Genomic DNA, 19,718 nt, shown 5'->3' with positions numbered 1-19,718 from the left:
GGATAGTGTATATCAGGGTAATCTGACCTGCTGTCAACAGCCATTATTCTCTTCATGGTCATTAAATATATAGATGCTCAATAAAGCTTGTCATTTTTCTCTATTCCTCAAAAACAGTGCGCTCTTACCTATGAAGGTAGGGGAGCACATAAGATTTTATCTTATTTTGTACACAGCACAAGGGTATGCAATACCCTTAAGAATACTTCATTCTTAAAAATGAAGACCGCTAAATCAACAGTAGTCATGCACCTCAAGGATGATGGTTTAAGACTAACCGTGGTCCTTAGAGTTAATGTGATTGTGGTCCTCATCCATCTTGCCATAGTCAGCAACCCACATCACAGAAAGCCACTGTATGTGATATGTCTCCAACAGCCAGCTCCCTAGCAAGGAAAGACTTCAAATAAGACAGCACTCAATTGTTTCAGATGTGGAGACACGAGAGAAACCTTCTGTAGAATACTTCAAATTTCACACTAAAAGAAAACATTTCTGCAGTTGTCCAAAAAACCTAGTTCTTCACTTTTCTTCACTTCTGTGCTGTAGCCTGTTTGTGTGCAAACACCGACAAATGGCTAGGTGTCCCCTGGTGTGGCTCAGCCCAAAGCCCTCTTAGCACTCGTCAGATCCATAGCCAATAGGTCTTCACACAAACATATTTCCTCCTCGGGGTTACTACAGTTCTACATCTGACACACTTATTAATAAAACACAGTGTGTGTGTCATCACTGCTCCTCAAATGGGTAGCTGGCATTTCCCACCTTGAAACAATATTTCAGTAAAGTCTAGATCAAAAGGGTCCCGTGTATGTGGACATGAAGGGAAGGGGTTTTACAAATAATAACTTTCAATTTACTCAAGCAATGGTATAAGTGTATCATTTTCTCTCTCACTCCAAGCTCAATAAATATTTAAAATGGTGAGAGAGAGAGAGAGAGAGAGAGAGAGAGAGAGAGAACAAGCATACCATTCTGTTCAAGATTTTCCTGTTTAAAAATAAATGACCAAAATGCTCAGTAGCACAGTTATCCCAACAGAATGGGTGTTATCAAAACAGACAATGCATACCAAATGGACAACAGCATGGATTAAAAATAAATACACTACAAAAATGTCCATGTGATTCAGTTATTCCAGTTCTCAAGGAATTGGAGTCAGTAGGATGAAGCGACTTCTGTCTTCCCGTGTGTTGCAGTAGGAGTCACAGCTGAGAAAACAGCTAAGGCCCAAGATTCCATCAGCAGAAAAACAGATCAACAGATAATGAATGGATACAATATACATATAAAAATATAAAATGAAACACTATTCAGTCTTTTAAAAAAGATCTGTTGGGGTTGGTCTAGTGCCGCTAGGTATTCAGATGCTAAATACTGGCCACCAATATCTTATTGCCCTCGATGAGGAGATTCTCATCCTATACCAGGTGATGAATGCTATGTAACCTTGATTCCCAAGTTAACTGGTCAATGAAAGGCTAAAGTCTGTGATTGGGCAATAGATAGAGGTAGGTGGATTTTCAATTACCTGGTTGGGGGAGTCACAGGTAGAGACAAGGGCGAAAAGAGAAAGGATGGGCATACAGGAAGATAGGAGGAAGCCCCCACGAGAGGAGATGGACCATGAGCATGTGGCCAGGAGAAACAGCAAGCAACAAGGGACATATGGCTGGGATATAAGTTAGAATAGCTCCAAAGCCTGCCCAAGCTAGGCTCACAGCTTGTAAATAAAATATCTGGACTATGTGTCTCTTTATAAGGGCTAGCTAGAACATATAACTCCTTTAGAAAAATTCTATGACTCGTGGTAACCAGTAAGAACAGTGTGGTAACAGAAATCGCACATCAAAGAACAAGTTCTAACTAGTTTCATTTACAAGTGCAATTTTTGTTGTTGTTGTTGTTTGTTTGTTTGTTTTTCAAGACGGGGTTTCTCTGTATAGCCCTGGCTGTCCTGGAACTCACTCTGTAGACCAGGCTGGCCTGGATCTCAGAAATCTGCCTGCCTCTGCCTCCCAAGTGCTGGGATTAAAGGCGTGTGCCACCACAGCCCGGCTACAAGTGGAATTTTAAAGAGTAAGAGAAGAGTAGAATTGTGATTACATAGGCTGGAAGTAGCCATGGCAATGGAAAGTTGGTAGTCAAAAGAGGATAAAAAGTTTCATTACACAGGTGGAACGGTTTTAGGGACTTGCTGCACAGTATGGTAATGATAGTCAATATATGATTCATTTCAAGATGTCAAATGCTTCCACTAAAAAAAAGTACCTGTCTAAGGCAAAGAATAAACAAGAATCAGAGTATATTATCTGTAGTGACTCTTAAAGCATGCAAATGTTGGGTCTGTAGGGAGAGTTCAAGGTGATAGAGGTTATAATTGGCTTCCTCCCTGTCAATTCTATATACAGTATCCTTTTTGTATCTGCACTGTCCAGGAGGTAAAAATACATTGTCCCAGTACCAATGTTAAGGGGTTGGGGAATTGAGTCAGAGTGGGGGGAAAAAGCTATGTATGGAAGCTGGTCAATTTGAGTCTGACCCTAGAATGCACATAAACAGCAAACGGGCATCTAATCCCAGTATTCCTGTTGAAAGACAGAGACAGAATAACTTGGAAGCTTGCTGGCCTGCTAGCAAATACAGTAGGAAAAGTGAGATCCTGCCTCAACAAAATAGAAGATAAGAACCATTTGCCAAAAGCAGGCCTCTGACCTCCAGCTGTGCACCTTGATTTGCCCACAGAGAACATGCACATGAGATGAGGAGGAGGAGGAAGAAGAGGAGAGGGAGAGGGAGGAGGAGGAGAAGAGGAAGAAGAATTAATTAAAAACCAATGTCGTGAACCAATTTACTCAGGATTATCCTTTATTCTCTGTCTCTTGATAGACAGCTATTTCTTATGTTAAACGGAAGCAACCAGGATCATCACTGCGGAAACAATACTTAGAAAGATGAGGGACTGAAAGTAGCCACTAGAAAGTCCCAGATGCCAGGAAAGCAAGAGGCCCCCAGGGCCCAAAGGGGATGACATTAGCTGAAATACCCAGCAAAGGGGAGAGAGAACCTATAGAGACCATATTCAGAAGTTAGGCACAGCCCCTGTTGAGGGCTGGAGCCACCCACCCATCTCAAGAATATTAACCCAGAATTGCTTCTGTCTAAAGGAAATGCAGGGACAAAGAGTAGAGCAGAGACTGAAGGAGAGGCCCTCCAGAGACTGCCCTATCTAGGGATCCATCCCATCTGCTGACACCAAACACAGTCACTATTGCTGATGCCAAGAAGTGCTTGCTGACAGGAGCTTGGTATAGCTGCCCCCTGAGAGGCTTTGCCAGAGCCTGACCAATACAGATACGGATGCTTGCAGCCAACCATCAGACTGAGCCCAGGAACCCCAATGGAGGAATCAGGAGAAGGACCGAAGGAGCTGAAGGGGTTTACAACCCCACAGGAAAAACAAGAATATCAACTAACTGGACCCCTTACCCCAGAGCTCCCAGGGACTAAACCACCAACCAAAGAATACATATAGAGCAACCCATGGCTCCAGATGCATACATAGCAGAGGATGGCCTTATCTGGCATCAATGGAGTGGAGGGCCTTGGTCCTGTGGAGGCTTGATGCTCCAGCATAGGGGAATGCTAGGGTGGTGGGGCAGGAATGGATGAGCGGGTGGGGGAGCACCCTGATAGAAGCAGGGTGAGGGTGAGGGGATGGGGGATAACATTTGAAATGTAAATAAATAAAATAACCAATAAAAAGAAAGAAAACAAAGAGCCCATTGGAGGTAGGGATGTGCTGTATGAGAATGGTCGGTCGGTCGGTCGAGAAAGTAGAAGAGAAAGACTCAGGCATACCAAAAAGATTGTGAATCACATCTTTGGGTCAAACCCAGATCCATTCAGGGGGCACAGAGAGTGATTGTCTTCACAGATCATGGCTCCCCCAGAGATTTATACATGAATAATGTCAGAAAAATGGTTCCTGTCATCTAGGAACCTTACAAGGGTCCCATTAGGGAGGGTAGCCATTTAAATTCAGCCTAAAGTGACTTCACTATCACTTTGGACCAAACCATTACATATGGGCCTATACATGCTACCTACAGAGGCCCCTATCCAAACCTGGCACTGTCCTTGATTTGAATGGAGCCAGCAGAAAGCCAGCTCCTCTCCATGCAAAGCCAATGCATGTCAGTTCATTCCCGTTCTACAGATTTTAGTTATGTTTTCCAAGTGAAATATTTAAGTGCACTGCTGCCACAGTCACTCACTCAACATTACTTGAGTGAGTAATTACACTCAGCTAATTTCTACAGATTCCGGGCTTACAGACTTTTGAATTCGCATGCTTCGATTGCTGGGTAATTCTTAAAATCTCATTACTCGAGTGTCCCATTTAATCTCAAATCAAATCTAGCAGGGGTGTGAGTGGATGAGACAGAAATAAACCACTGTCGGAAACAACCATTGAAACAGGACCGTGAAGTTGGACGTCAAATAATAGAGTATTGTAAATGATACCCTCCCCAGAAGGTCCTCTCTGATCGCCACAGTGAAGGGAAACATATGATAACAATAAATATGGCTTCCATTCCGCCACAGCCCTTTCACCACTCCCTGCATGTGGGGACGATAAGCCTTAGCTGTGCTTTGAGTTTTTTGTTACAAAATAAAATAAAATAAAGACGAAGAAAGAAAAAACTCTTCCTGGCAAATAATACATTTATAGCAAAGGGGATTTCTTTGTGACTCAACTGTCCATGTCTTCAAGTTATTTCTTTTAGGCACATAAATTCTATTAGGCTGTGTGTGAAAAGTTTGTTAGGACAGCTTGGAACCAGTGGGAACAGGTAACGGCTTCCAGTTTAAGAGAAAAATGAGAAGTTCACATTAGAAACTTCTCAGCTCTATGCAATATTGCTGGTTGAATACTCATGGCTGCTGCTTCCATCAACACTAGATGTGGACAACAGCCCACATTCGTTCATTATATTTGGATAAAGATCAATTGGGGGAAAGTAATATGGCGTGCTTATATGTGCATATCTTGTTGGTCATCTGTGTATGCTTCAGAATACTGCATCTTTATTTAATCTTTGAAATGGTTTTGTTCTTAAAACTAATTCAGTGTTAAAGTAAATGGCTTATTCCAGTTTTTTAACACAAAGAGGGGAAGCTTATAAGAGAGCCATTCCTTGTACAGTGATTATTTTATGTAAGCAAACTCTTGAGTGATTTTTCTGAGTCAATACTACCCAGGTAACTAAATATTTTGTTTGAAATAGTAAGATCATTTCAATATATAAGGAAACCAGGAATTGATCTTGTTGTCTACATTTCAATAACAAATAGACAGGCATGATGACCCATACATGAGATCCCAGCACTCATGAGGCTAAAACAGGAGGATCACAAGTTCAAGTCTAGTCTGGGCTATATAGCAAGACTCTGTCTCAAACAAACAAACAAACAAAAAATTGCTGCTAGTGGTTCTGAACTGAAATGCCCTAAATGCACCTTTGCCGCTCTGTCTAGAGCATCAGTTCTCAGCCTGTGAGTCATGACCCTTTCAGGAGCCAAATGCTTTTTTTCACAATGGTCTCAGATAGCCTGCATGTCAGATATTTTCATTATAATTAATGAAAGTAGCAAAGTTACAAGATAAAGCAGCCACAAAATAACTCTATGGCTGAGGGATCACACAACATGAGGAGCTGTATAAAGGGCCACAGCGGCAGGATCGTTGAGAACCACTCCTGTGAAGCTTTGCAAAGGAAGCCATAGGGTAACATGAAGATCAACGTGGGAGTCGGCGGTCAGAGACTTTTCTCACCCCTGAGCAAATGATTTATTTTTGTCTGTTAAATCAAATGGTAAACATTAGAGGGACCTGACTGATTTACAGAAGTTTTTTATGTTCTATTTTTCTAAGAATATGTTTTTTGTTATATTTCATACAAGCAGGACTGATTGGAAAATTTTAAGAATCTTTTGCCCATATAGTTTGAAAGCCAGTAGCCTCAGCTATGAAGTGACCTGCAGACACAGATAACAGTATTATGAAGGAAATGTGAGTTTACATACATGCATAGATACATACATACATACCTACATACATATACACATGCACTACACACATCACAATGCTTATCTATATAACACAACAGCCAGCCCTATACAAACAAAACCCAAAGCTCAGTTAATCTATTTTCTCAGCCTTTCCAAGGAGATTGCTCAGCTAGGTGTAATCTCATTGAATGGTGGAAGCAAATGGCATGTTGGGTTGATTGCCTTTTGCTTCCCTCCCTCCACCTGCCCTCCACCTGCCCTCCACCTGCCCTCCACCTGCTCTCCAGCTGCCCTCCAGCTGCCCTCCCACCTTCCTCCTTCTTAACTCCTGTTCTATGTAAAGGCCAATGCCCTCCTTTCCCCTTAAAGAGTTATATCAAGGAACAGCATTCACACTCATCAATAAAACATAGCTAGGCAGAGGAAAGACAAAGAAACGTGGAAGATACACAGAGAAAGGAAACTCTGGGGAGTACACCAGAACACACTGGACACCAGAACACAATGGACACCAGAACACACTGAACGCCAGTGCACACAACAAGCAAAGAACCCCCATGAACCCCTGCAGTTCATGCTTCCTGAATGCTTTTATGGATCTATTTTCATCATCTAGAAAAGGAATTGTTTTTTTTTTATCAGAATTGTTGAAGACCTCTTCTTGATTACTTAACCACGGAAATCCAAAGACATGGCTTCTAAAAGCCACTCAGGAACATTCCAGTAGTTACATTTGGCAAGAGGCCTCATAGTTAACACACTCCAGTTGAACAGGGTGCAACACAGGACTATGTTAGCCATAGCCACTTTCCCCCAGACTGTGAAACATATAAGGTTAAAAACAGGATACCCCCCTCCAACTGACTGTCTGTCCTCCGCCATGCTGCCCCTCGACTGTGCTAAATACAGTGCAGATTTGTTCAACCTTACCTGTGTCTAATATTAGACACATTCCCCAGAGTTCTTGACAGCTTTTGTGTTTCATTTCACAATCAAGGGAACAGGCTTGCCCAGCTCACAAGGAAACAGAGAGACGGGTCTGTATGCCTCAAGCTCTGCAGTCTATTTTTCTTCTTTGTTTGCTCCAAAGACCAGATTCCTCAGGTTGAGACTTTATACTATGGTTTTGTCTTCTGCACTATCCTCTTCTCCAACTCCCTCCATTATCTGCATCACAACCTCCTCTCCTCCCCAATCCTCATAGTCTTTGGCTCCAAATCAAGTCAGCTTTTAAGGGCTAGAACCACATTGCAAACCTCCTGTGTTTCTTAAGGATTTTCCTTCTTTCCCCAGATTTTTTTCCTGGCTTCCTCCAGGTAGGGTTCTGACCACAGAAACTGAAGCTAGCCCCCACCCCAACTGTAGAAGTTTATTGAAGTATGGTACAATAGTCTTACAAATGTCATTTTCTCCCTACTGTAAATCAAGGGACAGCTGTCTTTGGAATAAATTCCAAATAGTTGGTCTGGAAATGAACTTCGCAGTGGGTCCCTCCTCCATCCTGGCTGACATTTCCCCATTCATTTCTTTTCTGCTTTCATCCATTCATTGTTTGATGAGTCTATAAATACACCTCATCTGCTTCTACTTTGCTTTTTAAGAATAAACTGATACCAAACACGCTGCCTTAATTACATCCACAGGCAAAGCATAACAAGTTAAAGTGTTGTCACAACCTAGTTTTAGAACTTCACATTGTTCATTATGCCAGCTGTGATAAAACTGGGAAATGAAAAAAAATCTTAATTCAGATGTATAAATGAGTAATCCATCAAGAAGGACACTTTAACATTGACAGATGAAAGTACCTAGAAACCTGCTATGCAAAGGAAGGGGCCTGCAAGGGAGGTTGATGAGCTTTGGGCTGTGTACCGGAGCCAGGAAGCATGGCCGCCACACCCCTCCCTCATCAGACCTCTGGAACTGAACAAGTCAGCTTCGCCAAATTCAAGTCAGACTCGGAATACTGTCCCCAATGAGACCTTGAGTGTCCTCATTATGAGGTGGCTGCTGACTCATGAGGATCTGAATCACGAGCACAGAAGGAAGAAGCAGGCCGACTCTGAAAGCCTTAGTTTGGGAAAGTTCTACCTTCAGGATATAGATGAGCCTTAAAGAAAAGGACAAGCTATCATTCATATCTTGTTGCTGGAAAATTACTTCTTTAAAGCCTTTGATTTACATAATAGGGTTCATAAGTTTCAGACAACAGAAGCCCACTGAAGAATGGACACTGTAATTTTTAAAGAAAATTTTATTTGCCTAAATCATTTTCACACAAAACACAATCATTCACACACACACACACACTGAACAGCTGTTTGCATTCACTAAAGACTTCAAACAGTGCAAATTTAAACCATTATTACATATGTTAAATGAATTACCCTCACCCATTCTGCAAATATACTTTGCAACCCCAGCAAAGAATGCAGCCTCTCTGTGAGTCACTAATACAACCATGAGATACACTGCTCCTAAAAAAACCTTTTTAAAAAGCTAATGGGGCATGGAGGTACACACTTTAATCCCAGCAGAGAAATAGCAGAGGATGTCTGTGAGTTCCAAGCCAGTTTGGTGTGCATAGTAAGGCCCTGCCTCACAAACAAAAGCAAAAAATAAAACAAACAAAACCATTGCAGAAGAAGACATGGTGCTGAAAATACACTCTCGGTGGTGGTGGTGGTGGGGACTTGAAAAACAAACGTCTATTTTTAAATAAGAAATAAAAATCAGCAGAAAACTCCCCAAACAAGAAACCATTAGAGTATTCTCGTTATCACACACAAAGAGCCACAAGAGAGCAGCAGTTAATATACTTTGAGTCGTGTGTGAAAACCAGTAGACATCAGAAAGATTTTAAGTGAGTTAAAAGAAGGTAAGACTTACAGATGCTCCAACCACTTGGCTGCAAGATGAATCCAGAAAGAGTGATGACCAGATGTTTCACAGATTGTATAAGAGCTATTCAAAATGGATATGATTGGATGGTAAGAAAAATTCACTGTGGCAAAATACAAGAAATGATGGACCCTGCTTGTGATGTTTGAATATGCTTGGCCCAGGGAGTGGCACTATTTGGAGGTGTGGCCTTGTTGGAGTAGGTGTAGCCTTTTGGAGGAAATGTGTCATTGTGGGTGTGAGCTTTAAGACCCTCATCCTAGCTGCCTGGGAGCCAGTCTTCTCCTGATTACCTTTGGAACAAGAGTTAGAGCTCACAGCTCCTCCTGCACCATGCCTGCCTGGACACTGCCATGTTCCTGCCTTGATGATAATGGACTGACCCTCTGAACCTGTAAGCCAGTCCCAATTAAATGTTGTCCTAATAAGAGTTGCCTTGGTCATGGTGTCTGTTCACAGCAGTAAAACCCTAAGACACTGCTGGAACCATTCACCACTGGAAATGTTTACTGGTGGAGTCCATGGGAGATCTGACCCTAAGAACCATTCCCCTTGTTGACAGAAAATAGGAAAGTCAATATGCATGCTAGGAGATTTCAGATTCTGAGGAGCCCTGGACAGCACAAACATGGTGCTGGGTGTTTTCTTACATCTTACTCATTGAAAGAATCTACCATGTAGGAATTAGGTATCAAAAAATAAATTACACTCAAAGAAATAGAGTCCTGGGTTGTCACATGCACATGACTTTCATTGAAGTAAGGGTGCTATGAGCTGCTTATCCTGCAAACCACCATTTTGAACACCAGCCAATGAGGGATCCCCTGGTGGGATATAGCCAGTTAACACGTTGGCAGAAATGCCAGCAGACAAACAATTCTATGAGCTCACAAAAACAGTTGGCTTCTCCTCTGGGCACATGAGAGAATAACACCCAAGAGTACAGATGTCAGATGGCATCTGGTGACAATGGATGGCCAGTGGGCACACATACATGCACATACCTCTACCCTAGCCCTTAAAGTGGGTCTCAATGATTTTTTCTTTTTCTTTTTCTTTTCTTGTTGCTTCACAGCTGTCAATTGGCCTGATCCAGCATCGGCCTATCGGGAGGCTGTAGACCATTACAGAGCTACTGGGAGGCCCCCATGAATCCATCCTAATGAAGAGATTCAGCAGACTGAGGAGATGGCTCAGTAGAGAAAGATGCCAGGCACTGAGGCTGACAATCTGAGTTTGATACCCAGTTCCCACATGGTAGAAAGAAATAACAGGTTCCTACAGGTTGCCCTCTGATATGTGCACTGTTGCAAGTCCAGTGATAGTGTGTCCCTCCCCAACCCCACCCCCGCTGTGTATGTTCAACCCACTGGTTCACTCACTATCTAAAGATCAATTTGCCAGAATGTTTTCAGGATCAAAAGTGCCTATTTACTCATTTTAAAAATGAGTAACAATTCCCCCTGAAGTCATGTTAATAAATAATAGAAGTTAGATCCAAGATCTGCCTTGCCTAAAGTCTCATTTCACCATACCTTGTGGTCTCTTTGTAAAAATTTAGATCTCTGCCTAACTTGGAGGAAGAAACAAAGAAAATGATCCTATAGCGCCCCCCTTTGAGCATTGTGATGCCAAGACAGAGACATAGACTGTCTTGATTTAATTTTGCGAATGCTCCTGGAAACTGGTCCTTGGATACCTAAGTGAAGAGATGTCTGTCATGCCAGGCTGCCTTTACCAAACAAGACTATAGCTATGAAGTGTTTCAATTAATTAAGTGGAAACTAAAGTTACAACATTTTAGAGCATGCTACAGTTTCATGCTCTACTCTGCTGGATGAGAACTTGGCCCCTGTCCCAGAATTCTGCCCCAACTGGTATGTCTCAGAAAGAGATAATTCCTACTATCTCTATATAGCAGCCCATTCTACTTAGCCCAGACCCCCACTTATGGGTGGTTATGGAGACAAAGGGCTTACAAAGGGAGAACTGGCAAGCAGAAAGCCTGCACATACCCTATTCCTTGAAAAGAAGAAAATACTGAAATTATTTATCAAAAATCATATAATGGCCTATAGATGGACATAAAGACACCGTTGTGACCACTCATTCAATGAAGCCAATGTGTATCAAGTACTTCAATCAAATACATTGTTTTTCATCAAATATCCAATACCACTGACATTATGTAATATTTTGGCAGTTCAATTTTACTATTCAATACCACAGTGGTCTTGTTTGCTTGTTTTTGTTTATTTGTTTGTTTTTGGTGTCAAGATAATTCCAAGGTGGTTAGACTTTGTTTGTGGATGTTTGCAATGCAAAAACAAGATTGGCTGATTAGAGAGATGGCTCAGCAGTTAAGAGCACTTGCTGTTCTTTCCAAAGACCTAAGTTTGGTTCAACTGGGCAACCTATCTGTAATTCCACTTCCAAGGACTCCAACAGCCTCTTCAGGCCTCTCTACCCACCAAATAGGCTTATGGTACAGATATGTGCAGGCAAATATTCATATCCACAAAAAAAATATTTTTAAACGCTCTGATGAGGTTCTATTGTCAATATACCTCTTGACTCATAATTATACCTCTGACTGTAACAGTTCCACTAATATCTCTGTGGGATGGATGTCTGTGCAAGTCCCCTGTTGCATCACCCATTGTTAACATTGGGCAGTGTTAACACTGCCCAATGACCTGCCCATACAAGGAAAGAAAGAGCTGCTTGAAGAAACTGTTAGGAGATCTCCTAAATTCATTTAAAGTTTGAAAACATTATTTAAGACATCAGAGCACAAAGCAAGCTCCGTGGCTCATTCTTTTCTGCAAACATTGTCTCTCCCATTCACATCCTCAAGCTATATTTAAATGAGGGAAATGAGTGAAAGAAATGAGGGAAATGGCACAGTGAATTCAGCGCTGGCAGCACTTGCTCAAGGACCTGAGTTCTGATCTCCAGATAAAATGTTGCCTGAGGCCGTGTGGGCCCCATCGCTGGCGAGACAGAAATAGGATGAGTCCTATGATCCCTTAGCCAACCAGCCTAAAAGAATTAAGGCCTTTCCAGTCCAGACTTGTCATATCTTACCCTTTGTATTCCAAATGACTGGCTCCCTGAAAACACAAGAAATGCTAATAAAAAACTAGAGGGTATTTTTAATTATTTAATTATGTAAATTTTATTCAATTTTAATACATAATTTTACAAGTCAGAAATATTCTCTGCAACTGAAAGAAGTCAGGAAAGAATGAAGCACTAGATTTAAAGTTTTGCAGACTACTCTTAGTGTTAAAATATTATTTTATTTTACTTTTTTTTTTTTAATTATTCAGTTGCTGAATCTCTGCCAGTGGTATAATGTTGTGTGAGAATCGAAGCTTGGGGCTTAAAGCTGTGTGGCATTTCTGGTAGCCACAGACTGACTCCAATGCCTTTACTTTGAGAATTAAAAGAGAAACCACCAAGTGTGTCCCTCATCCCTGCCAGGAAATACCTCTCCTAATGTAATTTCACGGAGATGCGGCTGTCGCTAGGCAAGTTTCTCTTTGAGCCTGGATGGAGGGACAGATGGGGGTTCTCTGGTTCTCCACCCCCCGCTCTGCTCTTCTTTATTCTCTCTCCTCCACCTCTCGCTGCCCTGACAAGCTCTACCTCGCTCTTCACACCTTGCTCCTACCATTAAAGAAGCGAGTTGACAAAAGCATCAGCTCTGTGCACACTCACACACACACACACACACATACACACAGATTTTAAAATACTGGAATACATTTTAATATACAATGGAAGTATTCACAGAGCATTATGGAAGAGCTGGTAAAGAGTTTGAGGCCATCCACTGAAGGTGAGTAGCCGGTGCTTCTTTTAAATAAAGCATTCTGGGTCTGGAGATGGTTCAGTGGTTAGGAACCTACTATTGTTCTTGCACAGGACCAGGGTTAGGAGGGATGGCCTTGTTGGCATAGATCTGGCCTTGTTCGAGGAAATGCGTCACTGTGGGGGTGGGCTTTAAGGTCTCCTCCTATGCTCAGGCTCCACTCCTTGCAAATGATAGTGTCGTCCGTGGCTGCCTGAAGAGGACAGTCTCTTCCTGCCTGCCTTTGCATCAAGATGTAGAACTCTTGGCTCCTCCAGCACCCAGTCAGCCTGCACACTCAATGCTTCCCACCATGATGATAACAGATTGAATCTCTGAAAATAAAAGCCAGCCCAAACTAAACGCCTTTATAAGAGTTGCCTCAGTCATGGGTGTCTCTTCACAGTAATAAAACTGTAACCAAGACAAATATGTTATTATCTCATTTAGTAGTTATAAGTAGTGAAATATTAAAGGTAATCTAGAGTATTCTCTTAATTTCTCTAAACACAAACTCTTAAATTCCTTTGGGTTGTTTGGTTGGTTGGTTTTTGTAGGTAAAACCTGATTTTTGGCACATACAGGTGCAAATATACCCACACACATGGATATACACATAGACATGCACACAACATAGATATACACAGACCCACACACATACACAGACATACACAAACACACACACATAGACATATACATAGACATACACACATACACACACATTGACATACACAGACACACACATATGCATACATGCATAAACACATACACACATAGACATTCACACAGATACACACACATACACACACAATCACATCCACAAGCACAGACATAGACATACACACATACACACACATACACACATGTATATACACATACATAAACACATATACATATACATAGTCACACACATAGATACACATACACACATATGCTTCATACATAAACACACACAGACACACAGACACACAAATACACACACACAATTGCATAAGTAACTACCTAGTCCTCTAAATTGTTTGAGTATCATAATTCATCTGTGAACAGAAGAAGGGCCACCGATTCCTACTGAACTTTACCTAATACCTGCAGAGGCCTGAAAGTCACTGCCAGAGGACTGGCTATGTTCACTCTCCTTTCCCAGGCAAACACATATAACAGGACTAGGCTGCCAAGGATCAGGATGTGTCCACGTCACTGGGATTCCCTGTGTTTCCTTAAAATTGAATCCAAGCCCAAGGGTCATGTGCAGGAGATCATCAGATGGTGCCTTTTCACATATAAATGTTCATAAACAGAAATAATGGATGTCACCAGGAAACCTACCTTTCTCTCCTTTTGCTCAAAGCATTGGATGAGAAGGGCAGACAAGCACTAATGAGACAGCACAAATGTAAGCTAAAGTGTATGCTCTGATTTTTAGTTCTGCGTGGTTGCAGTCAGTGGGAGGGGGAGGCAGGAAGAGCGAGTCTTTCTTGGGCAAGCTTGAGACCAGCCTGAGCTTTATGAGACCTTGTAAAAATACTCCTCGGAACAACAACAGCAACAACAATAGCAACATAACGTTGATTGTGGTGTGAGTGGCCAGTGAGAGGCCAAACCTGCTCCATCTTGGGACCGGATTCCATCTTAAAAGAAAAAAGTCTGAGAACTTGACCTCAAGCTGAACCCAAGTACCAGGAAGGACCCCATGACTTTTCTTTGGCCCATACCCTAGAGTTACTCCCTAGCTACTTTCTACCAACAGCCAATCAAAGATTAGTCTGATTGTTTCAGATGTACTTTCAGACTGTTGGAGATGTTCATGGTTTTGCTTCAGAGCACCGACCTTATCAGCTTACCATAGTCATACAGTTAGATGCTTGCCAGGCTAAACTCCCTTGCTTGCTATTCCCTATAAAGCCTTGTCCTGCTGAGACCACCCAAACTCAAGCTTGGGCAGTGTCACCCAAACTCAAGCTTGAATAAAGAGACCTTAGTGCAATTATATCCTAATCTGCTCCTTGGTGGTCTTTGGAGGTTTGTGAAGACTTCCTGGCACACCAGGACACAGAGTGCAGGAGACATGCTCTCTGGTACTGTCTGATTGCTAAGCATCACCTCTTCTCTTCAGTAACTTTATCTATTCTACTCTCATATAGGTGGTACACTGAGGTGGGAAAGTGGGGGCTGGAGAGATGGCTCAGCACATAGGTGCTCTGGCTGCTCTTTCAGAGGTCCAGAGTTCAATTCCCTGCAACCGTGGGATGGCTCACAACTATCTATAGCTCTTCTGGTGTGCACGAAGAAAGAATACTTCCATACATAAAACAAATAAGTAAATCTTTAAAACAGAAGAGAGAAGGAGAGAGAGGAGATAGTGTGTTAGGGAAGACCTGGGTTTTGGGTCTGCTCTGCCACCTCACTGTTTATGGTGACTCTGCCAACCTTGGGTGGCAATCAAGACAAGTGACATTTCCTGGGTACTTACTATGGGTAGGACACTCTCCCCCGTGTGTCACAGCTATCAATTTAGTTTATAGTCAGGACAATGTGAGGTACTATTTCCAAATGATCTTACACACAAATGAGCAATTAAGTAAGTCCCCTGGTGTTCCACAGCTTAGAAGTGGAGACTCTGACTCAATTCCAGTCAGCCTGGCTCCAGATGACAAGCTCTTAACAAATACATTCGTTCCTACCTCTGGAAGCTCTCGTTTTGTCATCTCTAAAATGTAGCTTATAAGCCCCCTAAGAATTATTGTGATGGTTAAATGAGATAATGCATTTGTACTGAACAGAGGAAGTGGGGCATGGGACACTCTCAATAAAAAAACAAAAACAAAAACAAAGAAACAACAACAACAACAACAACAAAAAAACCCGCCAGCTATTGGTTTTGGGTTTTTTGTTTTCTTTTGTTTGTTTTTCTTTCCTTTTCCTGCCAGCTTATACCCCAAAGGATGGAACCAGCAGGGAAAAAAAACTGAAACCACTGTGTATTTTTTATTTCCCCACCCACTAAGTCTTGAGTTCATAGACTACTGTGTTTTGTAACTACTCCTTATAATGATGAGAAAAATAATGATGTCATTGAGTGACAAGAATATTTCAGATATCATAAAACCTGCCATTCTAGAAAGCCTATGTGCTTCTTAAGCCTGTTCAGGTTCTGCTGCCCGAGTTTCAGGTCACCAGCAACAGAGCAGATGCAAGCCCTTCTAGTCAGGAGCCAGTGCATTGCCTCTGAGACATTGCATGAAAGAACACTAGACTCTCCTAATGTCAGGTTGAACCTGTAACATCAGGCTCTTTCGGTCTTTATGCACCTGCTGTTCAGCCCTCAGGAGGGACAACACTGACTAGGTCAGAATCGTGGCTCAGTTTCATCCTATACTTGACTTACCCTGCACACAGGCTGGGGTGTAGAGTGCATTTCCCTGACATTCTGCCTCCATTCCAGACTTAATACAGCAATCTCGTCAGCCAATAGATTCAACTCGCAGTCTCATGGGGCTCTTTTCCTTGGTGACAAGCCAGAGCCACCTCTTCTTCCATCCTAAGAGCTCATTCAGCAGAAGACGGGATTCATGTCTTTAGGATGCTGCAAAAGCTGGCTTAACGGGTTTATTGGTCACTGTGCTCTCTGCTGTTATCCAATATCTGACTAGAAGCAGGAGAGCTTCATTTAGAACCATGGTCTGAAGACCATGCCAGGGAAGGCTTGGCTCTGTGGTAACAGATGCATGGAACAGATGCTTGCACTCATCCCTGGAGACCAGGAAATAGACAGGACAAGACATGGGGCTGGTTTATAAACCACACCACTACTGCCACCCTTCCTGTTCTAGAGAGTCATTTCCTCCAGCTAGGGTTCACCTCCCAACCAGTGTCACCAGGTGAGGACCTAGTGTTCGTTCATACACAGGATCCTATGTGAGGAGACATTTCACATGGAATCCATGACCACAGAGAGCCTAGCAGTGTGGAGGAAGGGCAAATTCTACTGCGGCAGCACTTTACTTCTTAGGATGCCAGAAGACTGCAGTGCTGGGTTAGGAACCAGTGCGCCGCGTGCTTCCTTCTCGGGCTCGCTCGTCATGTGATTTAAGGCAAGGCTGTCAGCTTCTCTGGGACTTGGTTGTCCATCCAGAGATTAATATTTTCTGGCGTCTTCACCACAGTTTAAAGCATTTCTCCATATGTTACCTCTTTACTCCTGAATCCTATAAAAGCTGAGTATAGATATTTAATGTGCTTCAGAGGAAACAGGAGAAAACAAAACAAAACAAAAAGTAAACAAACAATTGCCATGTAGATGTGATAAGAACACACACTGTACATCATGTAAAGTACTATTGTTTTCTGGAAACATCGATGATGAAAATGGAGTTATTAACACAGAACAGAGAGCCCTGCTTGCATGTCACCTGATCTGGGCATTTAAATGAACTGAGGGAATTTGAAAAACCAGTCTAATAGAGAATGCTCACACTCTGATAGGAAGGACACTGATCCAACCAAGCGTCACACTGTGTAACTATCCTATATTTTTGGCCTACCACCATGGAGCAATGATGACTTCAATCCTCACATTTGCCTTGTGAAATACATTATTGGTCGTTATTAGTTCCATTTTACAGCTGGAGGAACTAAGGAAGACCGTTCAAATGGCTTCTCTGGGGTCTCAGAGGAAGTCTGTACCACATGGGACAGATTCTTGTATTTGGGCTCTTTCTTCCTCACACAAATAGAGAAAGCAGGTTTTTCTGGCAAACTTCTCACAGCTGAAGTAATTTCTGCAACAAAGAGCAGGCTGACAAGATGTTAGCTCTGGGGTGCAGTCACAACTGTGGCCTTTCTGCCAGTGTAAAAGCAGTGATGCATGATGGGAAATGCACTTGATGTTGCTCTCTAATTGTAGCCAATGGGCTGTCAGAGAATTCAGAAGACTCGGAGTCTCACTGACTCCCCATTCATGAAATAACCATATATCAATGGTATTCAATTAAAAACTGACACTTTGTCATGAGTACCTTAGCTAAAAAATAGGAACTGACTTCTAGTTAATACTGAAAATATGGAGTGTGCATATGTGTGTGTGCATGTGTGTGCATATGTGTGGGTGGGTGTGTACGTTCATGATGCATGTGTGTGTCTGTGTGCATATATGTGTGTGGTATGTATGTGTTTGTGCACTTATAAGTGTGTATGTGTGTATGTATGAGTGTGTATGCATGTGTGTATGTGTGTATGAGTGTGCATGTGTCTGCACAGGTATGTATGAGTGTTTATGTGTGTATGAGTATGTATGTGTCTACATATGTGTGTGTGAGTATGTGTGTATGCATGTGTGTTGTATGCATGTGTGTGTCTGTGTATATATGAGTGTGTGTGCATGTGTCTATATATGCATGTGTGTTTGTGTGTGTGTCTGTGTATGTGTGTATGTACACATGAGTGTGTATATATGTGTATAGTGTATAAGCATGTATGAGTGTGTCTATGTATGTGTGTATCTGTGTGTGTGCATGTATGCATGTGCATATGGTTCAGTGTGTGTCTGTCTGTGTGGGTATATGTGTGTGTGTGTATATGGTTCAGTGTGTGTGTGCGGTATCAGGTATCAGTAGGCACTTACAGAGTATTAACTATACACTAACCACTATGCCTCTTGTTGGGAAACAGAAGCAACAAACAGAAGTCTTTCCTCTCAAACACATTAGGATTTAGACATACACCACACCACATTTACCAGCCCTAACAAAACTTAGAGTTTAAATATGTGTTATTTTACATTTTCTTAGCCATACATATCTTAATAATGTATTCATTTTTATTTTATGTGCATTGGTATTTGCCTGCATGTATGCCTGTGTGAGGGCCTCAGATCCCCTGGAACTGGAGTTACAGACAGTTGTGAGCTGCCTTATAGATGCTGAGAATTAAACCCAGATCCTCTGGAAGAGCAACTAGTGTTCTTAACTGCTGAGCCACTTCTCCAACCCCTAACCACAGATTTATTTAACTTGTTGAATCTTGATTTTTTTTTTTTTTAAAAAAAACCACTTCCTAATGCTACTATATTATGTTCTTTCCAGGCCTGAAAAGATGGCTGAGCAATTAAAAGGCACTTGCTGCTCTTTAGCTTCCAGTACCCATGCTGGATAGTTTACAACTGTCTATAAGTTGAGCTCCAGGAGAGCCAACACCTACATTCAAACACACACACATACACACACACGTACACACACATGCACACACGTGCACACACACACCTAAGTAATAATAATAATATTAAAAAGTTCTTTCCACATGAAAATCATTTAGTCATTCAGCCAACATTGAGATTTAGGTTTTCCAAATGGACATTTTGCTTGCTTTCTTACACTGTAGGACATGGTGGCACACACCTTTAATTCCACTGCTTGAAAGGCCAAAGCTGGCAGATCCATGTGAGTTTGAGAATCAGCATGGTGTATATAGTGAGCTCCAAGCCAGGCAGCCACTGTTACATAGTGAGACCCTGTCAGAGGAAACAAACAAACAAAATCCCTGTACCCAAGGCTCAGGGATCACGGTAGAAGAGCAAGCAGAAAGAGTGTAAGAGGAGCATGGAGTTTGCTGTAAGGTCGTGTCTCCTAGACATGTTGAAGAGGCTACACCCATGAAGTCTCACTAAACATGGGTGCCTGGGCAACACAAACCGAGGACAATGATGGGCATACTAACATGGAATGGGGAAAGCTCTGACTTCAAACCTGCACAAAGAACTGCAGTCCACAGTGAATGCTGAGAGTCGGGGAAATATCTTCCCTAGGAAAGAGACCACAAAGTTGGTTATCCTATATCAACTGGTCAGCCCTGAGATCTTATATGTACAGGTAGCATTATATGCACTGAACAG

The sequence above is a fragment of the Mastomys coucha genome, unplaced genomic scaffold (assembly GCF_008632895.1).
Source record: "Mastomys coucha isolate ucsf_1 unplaced genomic scaffold, UCSF_Mcou_1 pScaffold4, whole genome shotgun sequence".
Classification (NCBI taxonomy): Eukaryota; Metazoa; Chordata; class Mammalia; order Rodentia; family Muridae; genus Mastomys; species Mastomys coucha.
Note: the sequence above shows the minus strand (reverse complement) of the source record.